Source organism: Heterodontus francisci, unplaced genomic scaffold (assembly GCF_036365525.1).
Source record: "Heterodontus francisci isolate sHetFra1 unplaced genomic scaffold, sHetFra1.hap1 HAP1_SCAFFOLD_63, whole genome shotgun sequence".
Taxonomy (NCBI): Eukaryota; Metazoa; Chordata; class Chondrichthyes; order Heterodontiformes; family Heterodontidae; genus Heterodontus; species Heterodontus francisci.
Genome location: NW_027142037.1, coordinates 9,087,999 through 9,101,178, shown reverse-complemented (window position 1 = coordinate 9,101,178; position 13,180 = coordinate 9,087,999).

Below are 13,180 nucleotides of genomic sequence, written 5' to 3'. Positions count from 1 at the left end.
CTGTCTTTGTATCACAGACACAGGGGATGAGTAGACTGCCCCCTGTCTCTGTATCACAGACTCAGGGGATAAGTAGACCGCCCGCTGTCTCTGTATCACAAACTGAGGGGATGAGTAGATCGTCCCCTGTCTTTGTATCACAGACACAGGGGATGAGTAGACTGCCCCCTGTCTCTGTATCACAGACTCAGGTGATGAGTAGACCGCCCCCTGTCTCTGCATCACAGACACAGGGGATGAGCAAACTGCCCCTTGTCTCTGTATCTCAGTTTCAGGGGATGAGTAGACCACTGCCTTTCTCTGTATCACACACTCGGGGGATGAGTAGACCGTCCCCTGTCTTTGTATCACACACTCAGTGGATGAGCAGACCGCCCCCTGTCTCTGTATCACAAACAGAGGGGATGAGTAGACCGCCCACTGTCTCTGTATCACAGACTCAGGGGATGAGCAGACCGCGCCCTGTCTCTGCATCGCAGACTCAGGGAATGAGTAGACCGCCCCCCGTCTCAATATCACAGACTCAGGGGATGAGTAGACTGCCACCTGTCTCTGTATCACAGACTCAGGGGATGAGTAGTCCGACCCCTGTCTCTGTATCACAGACTCAGGGGATGAGTAGACCGCCCCCTGTCCCTGTCTCACAGACTCAGGGGATGAGTTGACCGCCTCCTGTCTCTGTTTCACAGACTCAGGGGATGATTAGACCGCCCCCTTCCTCTGTAGCACAGACCCAGGGGATGAGTAAACTGCCCCCTGTCTCTGTATCTCAGACTCAGGGGATGAGTAGACCGCCCCCTGTCTCTGTATCTCAGACTCAGGGGATGAGTAGACCGCCACCTGTCTCTTGATCACACACTCGGGGGATGAGTAGACCGCCCCCTGTCTCTGTATCAAACACTCAGGTGATGAGTAGAACGCACACTTTCTCTGTCTGACAGACTCAGGGGATGAGTAGACCGCCCCCTGTCTCTGTATCACAGACTCAGGAGATAAGTAGACCGCCCCCTGTCTCTGTACCACAGACTCAGGGGATGAGTCGACCGCACACTGTCTCTCTCCCAGACTCAGGGGATGAGTAGATTGCCCCCTGTTTCGATATCACATTCTCAGTGGATGAGTAGACCACCCCCTGTCTCTGTATCACAGACTCATGTGATGAGTACTCCGCCCCCTGTCTTTGTATCACAGACTCAGGGGATGACTACACCGCCCCCTGTTTCTGTATCATTGATTCAGAGGATGAGCAGACCGTCCCCTGTCTCTCTATCACAAACTCAGGGGATGAGTAGACCGTCCCTTGTCTCTCTATCACAAACTCAGGGGATGAGTAGACCGTCCCCTGTCTCTGTATCACAGACTCAGGGGATGAGTAGACCGTCCCCTGTCTCTCTATCACAAACTCAGGGGATGAGTAGACCGTCCCCTGTCTCTGTATCACAGACTCAAGGGATGAGTAGACCGCCCCCTGTTCCCGTCTCGCACACTCGGGGGATGGTTCGAGCGGCCCCTGTCTCTGTATCACACACTCACGGGATGAGTAGACGGCCCCCTGTCTCTGCATCATTGATTCAGGGGATGAGTAGACGGCCCCCTGTCTCTGTATCACAGACTCAGGGGATGAGTAGACCGCCCCCCTGTCTCTGCATCACAGACTCATGGGATGAGTAGGCCCCCCCCGTCTCTGTATCACAGACTCAGGGGATGAGTAGACCGCCCCCTGTCTCTGTATCACAGTCTCAGGGGATTAGAAGACCATCCCCTTCCTCTGTATCACAGACCCAGGGGATGAGTAAACTGCCCCTTGTCTCTGTATCTCAGACTCAGGGGATGAATATACCGCCTCCTGTCTCTGGATCACACACTGAGGATTGAATAGATCTCCCCCAGTCTTTCTCTCATAGACCCGGGTGATGAGTAGACTGGCCCCTGTCTGTATTTCAGGGACTTTGGGGCTGAGTAGACTGCCCCCTGTCTCTGTATCACAAATTTAGGGAATGAGTAGACCGCTCCCTGACTCTGTATCACACACTCAGGGGATGAGTTGACCGCCTCCTGTCTCTGTATCACAGACTCAGTGAATGTGTAGACCGCCCCCTGTCTCTGTATCACAGACTCATGTGATGAGTAGTCCGCCCCCTGTCTTTGTATCACGGACTCAGGGGATGAGTAGTCCGCCCCCTGTCTTTGTATCACAGACTCAGGGGATGAGTAGACCACCCCCTGTCTGTGGATCACCGTCTCAGGGGATGAGAAGACCATCCCCTTCCTCTGTATCACAGACCCAGGGGATGAGTAAACTGCCCCTTGTCTCTGGATAACAAACTCGGGATGAGTATACCGCCTCCTGTCTCTGGATCACACACTGAGGATTGAACAGATCTCCCCCAGTCTCTCTCTCATAGAGCCGGGTGATGAGTAGACTGGCCCCTGTCTGTATTTCAGGGACTTTGGGGCTGAGTAGACTTCCCCCTGTCTCTGTATCACAAATTTAGGGAATGAGTAGACCGCTCCCTGTCTCTGTATCACACACTCAGGGGATGAGTAGACCGCCTCCTGTCTCTGTATCACAGTCTCAGTGAATGTGTAGACCGCCCCCTGTCTCTGTATCACAGACTCAGGGGATGAGTAGACCGCCCCCTTCCTCTGTAGCACAGACCCAGGGGATGAGTAAACTGCCCCTTGTCTCTGTATCTCAGACTCAGGGGATGAGTTGACCGCCCCCTGTCTCTGTATCAAACACTCAGGTGATGAGTAGAACGCACACTTTCTCTGTTTGACAGACTCAGGGGATGAGTAGACCGCCCCCTGTCTCTGTATCACAGACTCAGGGGATGAGTAGTCCGCCCCCTGTCTTTGTATCACGGACTCAGGGGATTAGTAGACCGCCCCCTGTCTCTGTATAATAGACTCAGGGGTAGAGTAGACCGCACACTGTCTCTATATCACAGACTCAGGGGATGAGTAGACTGCCCCCTGTTTCGATATCACATAATCAGGGGATGAGTAGACTGCCCCCTGTTTCGATATCACATACTCAGGGGATGAGTAGACCACCCCCTGTCTCTGTATCACAGACTCAGGGGATGAGCAGACAGTCCCCTGTCTCTCTATCACAAACTCAGGGGATGAGAAGACCGCCCCCTGTCTCTCTATCCCAAACTCAGGGGATGAGCAGACAGTCCCCTGTCTCTCTATCACAAACTCAGGGGATGAGTAGACCGTCCCCTGTCTCTCTATCACAAACTCAGGGGATGAGTAGACCGTCCCCTGTCTCTCTATCACAAACTCAGGGGATGAGTAGACCGTCCCCTGTCTCTGTATCACACACTCACGGGATGAGTAGACGGCCCCCTGTCTCTGCATCATTGATTCAGGGGATGAGTAGACGGCCCCCTGTCTCTGTATCACAGACTCGGGGATGAGTAGACCCCCCCCTGTCTCTGTATCACAGATTCAGGGGATGAGTAGACCGCCCCCCTGACTCTGTATCACAGACTCATGGGATGAGTAGGCCCCCCCCGTCTCTGTATCACAGACTCAGGGGATGAGTAGACCGCCCCCTGCCTCAGTATCACAGACTCAGAGAATGAGTAGACCGTCCCCTTCCTCTGTATCACAGACCCAGGGAATGAGTAGACCGCCCCCTGTCTCTTTATCACACACTCGGGGGATGTGTGGACCGCCCCCTGTCTCTGTATCACAGACTCAGGTGATGAATAGACCGCCCCCTGTCTCTGTATCACAGCCACAGTGGATGAGAAGACCGCCCCCTGTCTCTGTATCACAAATTTAGGGAATGAGTAGGCCGCCCCCTGTCTCTGTATCACAAATTTAGGGAATGAGTAGACCGCTCCCTGTTTCTGTATCACAAATCTAGGGAATGAGTAGACCGCTCCCTGTCTCTGTATCACAAATTAAGGGAATGAGTAGACCGCTCCCTGTCTCTGGATAACAAACTCGGGATGAGTATACCGCCTCCTGTCTCTGGATCACACACTGAGGATTGAATAGATCTCCCCCAGTCTCTCTCTCATAGAGCCGGGTGAAGAGTAGACTGGCCCCTGTCTTAATTTCAGGGACTTTGGGGCTGAGTAGACTGCCCCCTGTCTCTGTATCACAAATTTAGGGAATGAGTAGACCGCTCCCTGTCTCTGTATCACACACTCAGGGGATGAGTAGACCGCCTCCTGTCTCTGTATCACAGACCCAGGGGATGAGTAAACTGCCCCTTGTCTCTGTATCTCAGACTCAGGGGATGAGTAGACCGCCCCCTGTCTCTTGATCACACACTCGGGGGATGAGTAGACCGCCCCCTGTCTCTGTATCACAGACTCAGGGGATGAGTAGACCGCACACTGTCTCTATATCACAGACTCAGTGGATGTGCAGATTGCCCCCTGTTTCGATATCACATTCTCAGGGGATGAGTAGACCACCCCCTGTCTCTGTATCACAGACTCAGGGGATGAGTAGACCGCCCCCTTTCTCTGTATCAGAGACTCATGTGATGAGTTGACCGCCACCTGTCTTTGTATCACGGACTCAGGGGATTAGTAGACCGTCCCCTGTCTTTGTATCACAGTCTCAGGGAATGAGTAGACCGCCCCCTCTCTCTGTATAATAGACTCAGGGGTAGAGTAGACTGCACACTGTCTCTATATCACAGAATCAGGAGATGAGTAGACTGCCCCCTGTTTCGATATCACATACTCAGGGGATGAGTAGACCACCCCCTGTCTCTGTATTACAGACTCAGGGGATGAGTAGACCGCCACCTGTCTCTGTATCACAGACTCATGTGATGAGTAGTCCGCCCCCTGTCTCTGTATCACAGACTCAGGGGATGAGAAGACCGCCCCCTGTCTCTCTATCCCAAACTCAGGGGATGAGCAGACAGTCCCCTGTCTCTCTATCACAAACTCAGGGGATGAGCAGACCGTCCCCTGTCTCTCTATCACAAACTCAGGGGATGAGTAGACCGTCCACTGTCTTTGTATCACGGACTCAGGGGATGAGTAGACCGTCCCCTGTCTCTGTATCACAGACTCAAGGGATGAGTAGACCGCCCCCTGTTCCCGTCTCGCACACTCGGGGGATGTTTCGAGCGGCCCCTGTCTCTGTATCACACACTCACGGGATGAGTAGACCGCCCCCTGTCTCTGCATCATTGATTCAGGGGATGAGTCGACGGCCCCCTGTCTCTGTATCACAGACTCATGGGATGAGTAGGCCCCCCCTGTCTCTGTATCACAGACTCAGGGGATGAGTAGACCGCCCCCTGTCTCTGTATCACAGTCTCAGGGGATTAGAAGACCATCCCCTTCCTCTGTATCACAGACCCAGGGGATGAGTAAACTGCCCCTTGTCTCTGTATCTCAGACTCAGGAGATGAGTAGACTGCACCCTTTCTCTGTATCACAGACTCAGGGAATGAGTAGACCGCCCCCTGTCTCTTTATCACACACTCGGGGGATGTGTAGTCCGCCCCCTGTCTCTGTATCACAGACTCAGGTGATGAGTAGATCGCCCCCTGTCTCTGTATCACAGACTCAGGGGATGAATAACCGCCTCCTGTCTCTGTATCACAGACTCAGTGAATGTGTAGACCGCCCCCTGTCTCTGTATCACAGACTCAGGGGATGAGTAGACTGCCCCCTTTCTCTGTATCACACACTCGGGGGATGAGTAGACCGCCCCCTGTCTCTGTATCACAGACTCAGGGAATGAGTAGACCGCCCCCTGTCTCTTGGTCACACACTCGGGGGATGAGTAGACCGCCCCCTGTCTCTGTATCAAACACTCAGGTGATGAGTAGAACGCCCCCTGACTCTGTATCACAGACTCAGGGGATGAGTAGACCGTCCCCTTCCTCTGTATCTCAGACTCAGGGGATGAGTCGACTGCCCCCTTTCTCTGTATCACAGACTCAGGGGATGAGTAGACTGCCCCCTTTCTCTGTATCACACACTCGGGGGATGAGTAGACCGCCCCTGTCTCTGTATCACAGACTCAGGGAATGAGTAGACCGCCCCCTGTCTCTTGATCACACACTCGGGGGATGAGTAGACCGCCCCCTGTCTCTGTATCAAACACTCAGGTGATGATTAGAACGCCCCCTGACTCTGTATCACAGACTCAGGGGATGAGTAGACCGTCCCTTTCCTCTGTATCTCAGACTCAGGGGATGAGTCGACCGCCCCCTGTCTCTGTATCACAGACTCAGGTGATGAGTAGACCGCCCCCTGACTCTGTATCACAGACTCAGGGGATGAGTAGACCGTCCCCTTCCTCTGTATCTCAGACTCAGGGGATGAGTCGACCGCTCCCTGTCTCTTTATCACACACTCAGGGGATGAGTAGAGCGCCCCCTGTCTCTGTATCACAGACTCAGTGGATGAGTCGACCGCCCCCTGTCTCAGCATCACAGAGTCAGTGGATGAGGAGACCGTCCCCTGTCTTTCTATCACACATTCAGTGGATGAGTAGACCGCCCCCTGTCTCTGTATCTCAGACTCAAGGAATGAGTTAACCGCCCCCTGTCTCTGTATCACAGACTCAGGGGAAGAGTAGACCGTCCCCTGTCTCTGTATCACAGACTCAGGGGATGAGTAGACCATCCCCTGTCTTTGTATCACACATTCGGTGGATGAGTAGACCGCCCCCTGCCTCTGGATCACAGACTCAGTGGATGAGTAGACCGCCCCCTGTCTCTGCATCACAGAGTCAGTGGATGAGTCGACCGCCCCCTGTCTCTGTATCACAGACTCAGTGGATGACTAGACCGCCCCCTGTCTTTCTATGACAGACTCAGTGGATGAGTAGACTGTCCCCTGTCTCTGTATCACAGACTCAGTGGATGAGAAGACCGCCCCCTGTCTCTGTATCTCAGAGTCAGTGGATGAGAAGACCGACCCCTGTCTCTGTATCTCAGAGTCAGTGGATGAGCAGACCGTCCCCTGTCTCTGCATCACAGACTCAGGGGATGAGTAAACTGCCCTTTGTCTCTGTACCACAGACTCAGTTGATGAGTAGACCGCACCCTGTCTCTGTATCACAAATTTAGGGGATGAGTAGTCCGCCCCCTGTCTCTGTATCACAGACACAGGAGATGAGTAGACCACCCCCTGTCTCTGTATCACAGATTCAGCGGATGAGTAGACCACCCCCTGTCTCTGTATCACAGACTCAGGGGATGAGTAGACCGCACACTGTCTCTGTATCACAGACTCAGGGGATGAGTAGACCGCCACCTGTCTCTGTATCACAGACTCATGTGATGAGTAGTCCGCCACCTGTCTTTGTACCACAGACTCAGGGGATGAGTTGACCGCCTCCTGTCTCTGTTTCAAAGACTCAGGGGATGATTAGACCGCCCCCTTCCTCTGTAGCACAGACCCAGGGGATGAGTAAACTGCCCCCTGTCTCTGTATCTCAGACTCAGGGGATGAGTAGACCGCCCCCTGTCTCTGTATCTCAGACTCAGGGGATGAGTAGACCGCCACCTGTCTCTTGATCACACACTCGGGGGATGAGTAGACCGCCCCCTGTCTCTGTATCAAACACTCAGGTGATGAGTAGAACGCACACTTTCTCTGTCTGAAAGACTCAGGGGATGAGTAGACCGCCCCCTGTCTCTGTATCACAGACTCAGGTGATGAGTAGACCGCCCCCTGTCTCTGTATCACAGACTCAGGGGATGAGTAGACCGCACACTGTCTCTATATCCCAGACTCAGGGGATGAGTAGATTGCCCCCTGTTTCGATATCACATTCTCAGGGGATGAGTAGACCACCCCCTGTCTCTGTATCACAGACTCATGTGATGAGTAGTCCGCCCCCTGTCTTTGTATCACAGACTCAGGGGATGAGTAGACCGTCCCTTGTCTCTCTATCACAAACTCAGGGGATGAGTAGACCGTCCCTTGTCTCTCTATCACAAACTCAGGGGATGAGTAGACCGTCCCTTGTCTCTCTATCACAAACTCAGGGGATGAGTAGACCGCCCCCTGTTTCTGTATCATTCATTCAGGGGATGAGCAGACCGTCCCCTGTCTCTCTATCACAAACTCAGGGGATGAGTAGACCGTCCCTTGTCTCTCTATCACAAACTCAGGGGATGAGTAGACCGTCCCCTGTCTCTGTATCACAGACTCAGGGGATGAGTAGACCGTCCCCTGTCTCTCTATCACAAACTCAGGGGATGAGTAGACCGTCCCCTGTCTCTGTATCACAGACTCAAGGGATGAGTAGACCGCCCCCTGTTCCCGTCTCGGACACTCGGGGGATGGTTCGAGTGGCCCCTGTCTCTGTATCACACACTCACGGTATGAGTAGACGGCCCCCTGTCTCTGCATCATTGATTCAGGGGATGAGTAGACGGCCCCCTGTCTCTGTATCACAGACTCAGGGGATGAGTAGACCGCCCCCCTGTCTCTGCATCACAGACTCATGGGATGAGTAGCCCCCCCCGTCTCTGTATCACAGACTCAGGGGATGAGTAGACCGCCCCCTGTCTCTGTATCACAGTCTCAGGGGATTAGAAGACCATCCCCTTCCTCTGTATCACAGACCCAGGGGATGAATAAACTGCCCCTTGTCTCTGTATCTCAGACTCAGGGGATGAGTATACCGCCTCCTGTCTCTGGATCACACACTGAGGATTGAATAGATCTCCTCCAGTCTTTCTCTCATAGACCCGGGTGATGAGTAGACTGGCCCCTGTCTGTATTTCAGGGACTTTGGGGCTGAGTAGACTGCCCCCTGTCTCTGTATCACAAATTTAGGGAATGAGTAGACCGCTCCCTGACTCTGTATCACACACTCAGGGGATGAGTTGACCGCCTCCTGTCTCTGTATCACAGACTCAGTGAATGTGTAGACCGCCCCCTGTCTCTGTATCACAGACTCATGTGATGAGTAGTCCGCCCCCTGTCTTTGTATCACGGACTCAGGGGATGAGTAGTCCGCCCCCTGTCTTTGTATCACAGACTCAGGGGATGAGTAGACCACCCCCTGTCTGTGGATCACAGTCTCAGGGGATGAGAAGACCATCCCCTTCCTCTGTATCACAGACCCAGGGGATGAGTAAACTGCCCCTTGTCTCTGGATAACAAACTCGGGATGAGTATACCGCCTCCTGTCTCTGGATCACACACTGAGGATTGAACAGATCTCCCCCAGTCTCTCTCTCATAGAGCCAGGTGATGAGTAGACTGGCCCCTGTCTGTATTTCAGGGACTTTGGGGCTGAGTAGACTGCCCCCTGTCTCTGTATCACAAATTTAGGGAATGAGTAGACCGCTCCCTGCCTCTGTATCACACACTCAGGGGATGAGTAGACCGCCTCCTGTCTCTGTATCACAGTCTCAGTGAATGTGTAGACCGCCCCCTGTCTCTGTATCACAGACTCAGGGGATGAGTAGACCGCCCCCTTCCTCTGTAGCACAGACCCAGGGGATGAGTAAACTGCCCCTTGTCTCTGTATCTCAGACTCAGGGGATGAGTAGACCGCCCCCTGTCTCTTGATCACACACTCGGGGGATGAGTAGACCGCCCCCTGTCTCTGTATCAAACACTCAGGTGATGAGTAGAACGCACACTTTCTCTGTTTGACAGACTCAGGGGATGAGTAGACCGCCCCCTGTCTCTGTATCACAGACTCAGGGGATGAGTAGTCCGCCCCCTGTCTTTGTATCACGGACTCAGGGGATTAGTAGACCGTCCCCTGTCTTTGTATAATAGACTCAGGGGTAGAGTAGACCGCACACTGTCTCTATATCACAGACTCAGGGGATGAGTAGACTGCCCCCTGTTTCGATATCACATACTCAGGGGATGAGTAGACCAACCCCTGTCTCTGTATCACAGACTCAGGGGATGAGAAGACCGCCCCCTGTCTCTCTATCCCAAACTCAGGGGATGAGCAGACAGTCCCCTGTCTCTCTATCACAAACTCAGGGGATGAGTAGACCGTCCCCTGTCTCTCTATCACAAACTCAGGGGATGAGTAGACCGTCCCCTGTCTCTGTATCACACACTCACGGGATGAGTAGACGGCCCCCTGTCTCTGCATCATTGATTCAGGGGATGAGTAGACGGCCCCCTGTCTCTGTATCACAGACTCAGGGGATGAGTAGGCCCCCCCCGTCTCTGTATCACAGACTCAGGGGATGAGTAGACCGCCCCCTGTCTCTGTATCACAGTCTCAGGGGATTAGAAGACCATCCCCTTCCTCTGTATCACAGACCCAGGGGATGAATAAACTGCCCCTTGTCTCTGTATCTCAGACTCAGGGGATGAGTATACCGCCTCCTGTCTCTGGATCACACACTGAGGATTGAATAGATCTCCCCCAGTCTTTCTCTCATAGACCCGGGTGATGAGTAGACTGGCCCCTGTCTGTATTTCAGGGACTTTGGGGCTGAGTAGACTGCCCCCTGTCTCTGTATCACAAATTTAGGGAATGAGTAGACCGCTCCCTGACTCTGTATCACACACTCAGGGGATGAGTTGACCGCCTCCTGTCTCTGTATCACAGACTCAGTGAATGTGTAGACCGCCCCCTGTCTCTGTATCACAGACTCATGTGATGAGTAGTCCGCCCCCTGTCTTTGTATCACGGACTCAGGGGATGAGTAGTCCGCCCCCTGTCTTTGTATCACAGACTCAGGGGATGAGAAGACCATCCCCTTCCTCTGTATCACAGACCCAGGGGATGAGTAAACTGCCCCTTGTCTCTGGATAACAAACTCGGGATGAGTATACCGCCTCCTGTCTCTGGATCACACACTGAGGATTGAACAGATCTCCCCCAGTCTCTCTCTCATAGAGCCGGGTGATGAGTAGACTGGCCCCTGTCTGTATTTCAGGGACTTTGGGGCTGAGTAGACTGCCCCCTGTCTCTGTATCACAAATTTAGGGAATGAGTAGACCGCTCCCTGTCTCTGTATCACACACTCAGGGGATGAGTAGACCGCCTCCTGTCTCTGTATCACAGTCTCAGTGAATGTGTAGACCGCCCCCTGTCTCTGTATCACAGACTCAGGGGATGAGTAGACCGCCCCCTTCCTCTGTAGCACAGACCCAGGGGATGAGTAAACTGCCCCTTGTCTCTGTATCTCAGACTCAGGGGATGAGTAGACCGCCCCCTGTCTCTTGATCACACACTCGGGGGATGAGTAGACCGCCCCCTGTCTCTGTATCAAACACTCAGGTGATGAGTAGAACGCACACTTTCTCTGTTTGACAGACTCAGGGGATGAGTAGACCGCCCCCTGTCTCTGTATCACAGACTCAGGGGATGAGTAGTCCGCCCCCTGTCTTTGTATCACGGACTCAGGGGATTAGTAGACCGTCCCCTGTCTTTGTATAATAGACTCAGGGGTAGAGTAGACCGCACACTGTCTCTATATCACAGACTCAGGGGATGGGTAGACTGCCCCCTGTTTCGATATCACATACTCAGGGGATGAGTAGACCAACCCCTGTCTCTGTATCACAGACTCAGGGGATGAGAAGACCGCCCCCTGTCTCTCTATCCCAAACTCAGGGGATGAGCAGACAGTCCCCTGTCTCTCTATCACAAACTCAGGGGATGAGTAGACCGTCCCCTGTCTCTCTATCACAAACTCAGGGGATGAGTAGACCGTCCCCTGTCTCTGTATCACACACTCACGGGATGAGTAGACGGCCCCCTGTCTCTGCATCATTGATTCAGGGGATGAGTAGACGGCCCCCTGTCTCTGTATCACAGACTCAGGGGATGAGTAGGCCCCCCCCGTCTCTGTATCACAGACTCAGGGGATGAGTAGACCGCCCCCTGTCTCTGTATCACAGTCTCAGGGGATTAGAAGACCATCCCCTTCCTCTGTATCACAGACCCAGGGGATGAATAAACTGCCCCTTGTCTCTGTATCTCAGACTCAGGGGATGAGTATACCGCCTCCTGTCTCTGGATCACACACTGAGGATTGAATAGATCTCCCCCAGTCTTTCTCTCATAGACCCGGGTGATGAGTAGACTGGCCCCTGTCTGTATTTCAGGGACTTTGGGGCTGAGTAGACTGCCCCCTGTCTCTGTATCACAAATTTAGGGAATGAGTAGACCGCTCCCTGACTCTGTATCACACACTCAGGGGATGAGTTGACCGCCTCCTGTCTCTGTATCACAGACTCAGTGAATGTGTAGACCGCCCCCTGTCTCTGTATCACAGACTCATGTGATGAGTAGTCCGCCCCCTGTCTTTGTATCACGGACTCAGGGGATGAGTAGTCCGCCCCCTGTCTTTGTATCACAGACTCAGGGGATGAGTAGACCACCCCCTGTCTGTGGATCACAGTCTCAGGGGATGAGAAGACCATCCCCTTCCTCTGTATCACAGACCCAGGGGATGAGTAAACTGCCCCTTGTCTCTGGATAACAAACTCGGGATGAGTATACCGCCTCCTGTCTCTGGATCACACACTGAGGATTGAACAGATCTCCCCCAGTCTCTCTCTCATAGAGCCGGGTGATGAGTAGACTGGCCCCTGTCTGTATTTCAGGGACTTTGGGGCTGAGTAGACTGCCCCCTGTCTCTGTATCACAAATTTAGGGAATGAGTAGACCGCTCCCTGTCTCTGTATCACACACTCAGGGGATGAGTAGACCGCCTCCTGTCTCTGTATCACAGTCTCAGTGAATGTGTAGACCGCCCCCTGTCTCTGTATCACAGACTCAGGGGATGAGTAGACCGCCCCCTTCCTCTGTAGCACAGACCCAGGGGATGAGTAAACTGCCCCTTGTCTCTGTATCTCAGACTCAGGGGATGAGTAGACCGCCCCCTGTCTCTTGATCACACACTCGGGGGATGAGTAGACCGCCCCCTGTCTCTGTATCAAACACTCAGGTGATGAGTAGAACGCACACTTTCTCTGTTTGACAGACTCAGGGGATGAGTAGACCGCCCCCTGTCTCTGTATCACAGACTCAGGGGATGAGTAGTCCGCCCCCTGTCTTTGTATCACGGACTCAGGGGATTAGTAGACCGTCCCCTGTCTTTGTATAATAGACTCAGGGGTAGAGTAGACCGCACACTGTCTCTATATCACAGACTCAGGGGATGAGTAGACTGCCCCCTGTTTCGATATCACATACTCAGGGGATGAGTAGACCAACCCCTGTCTCTGTATCACAGACT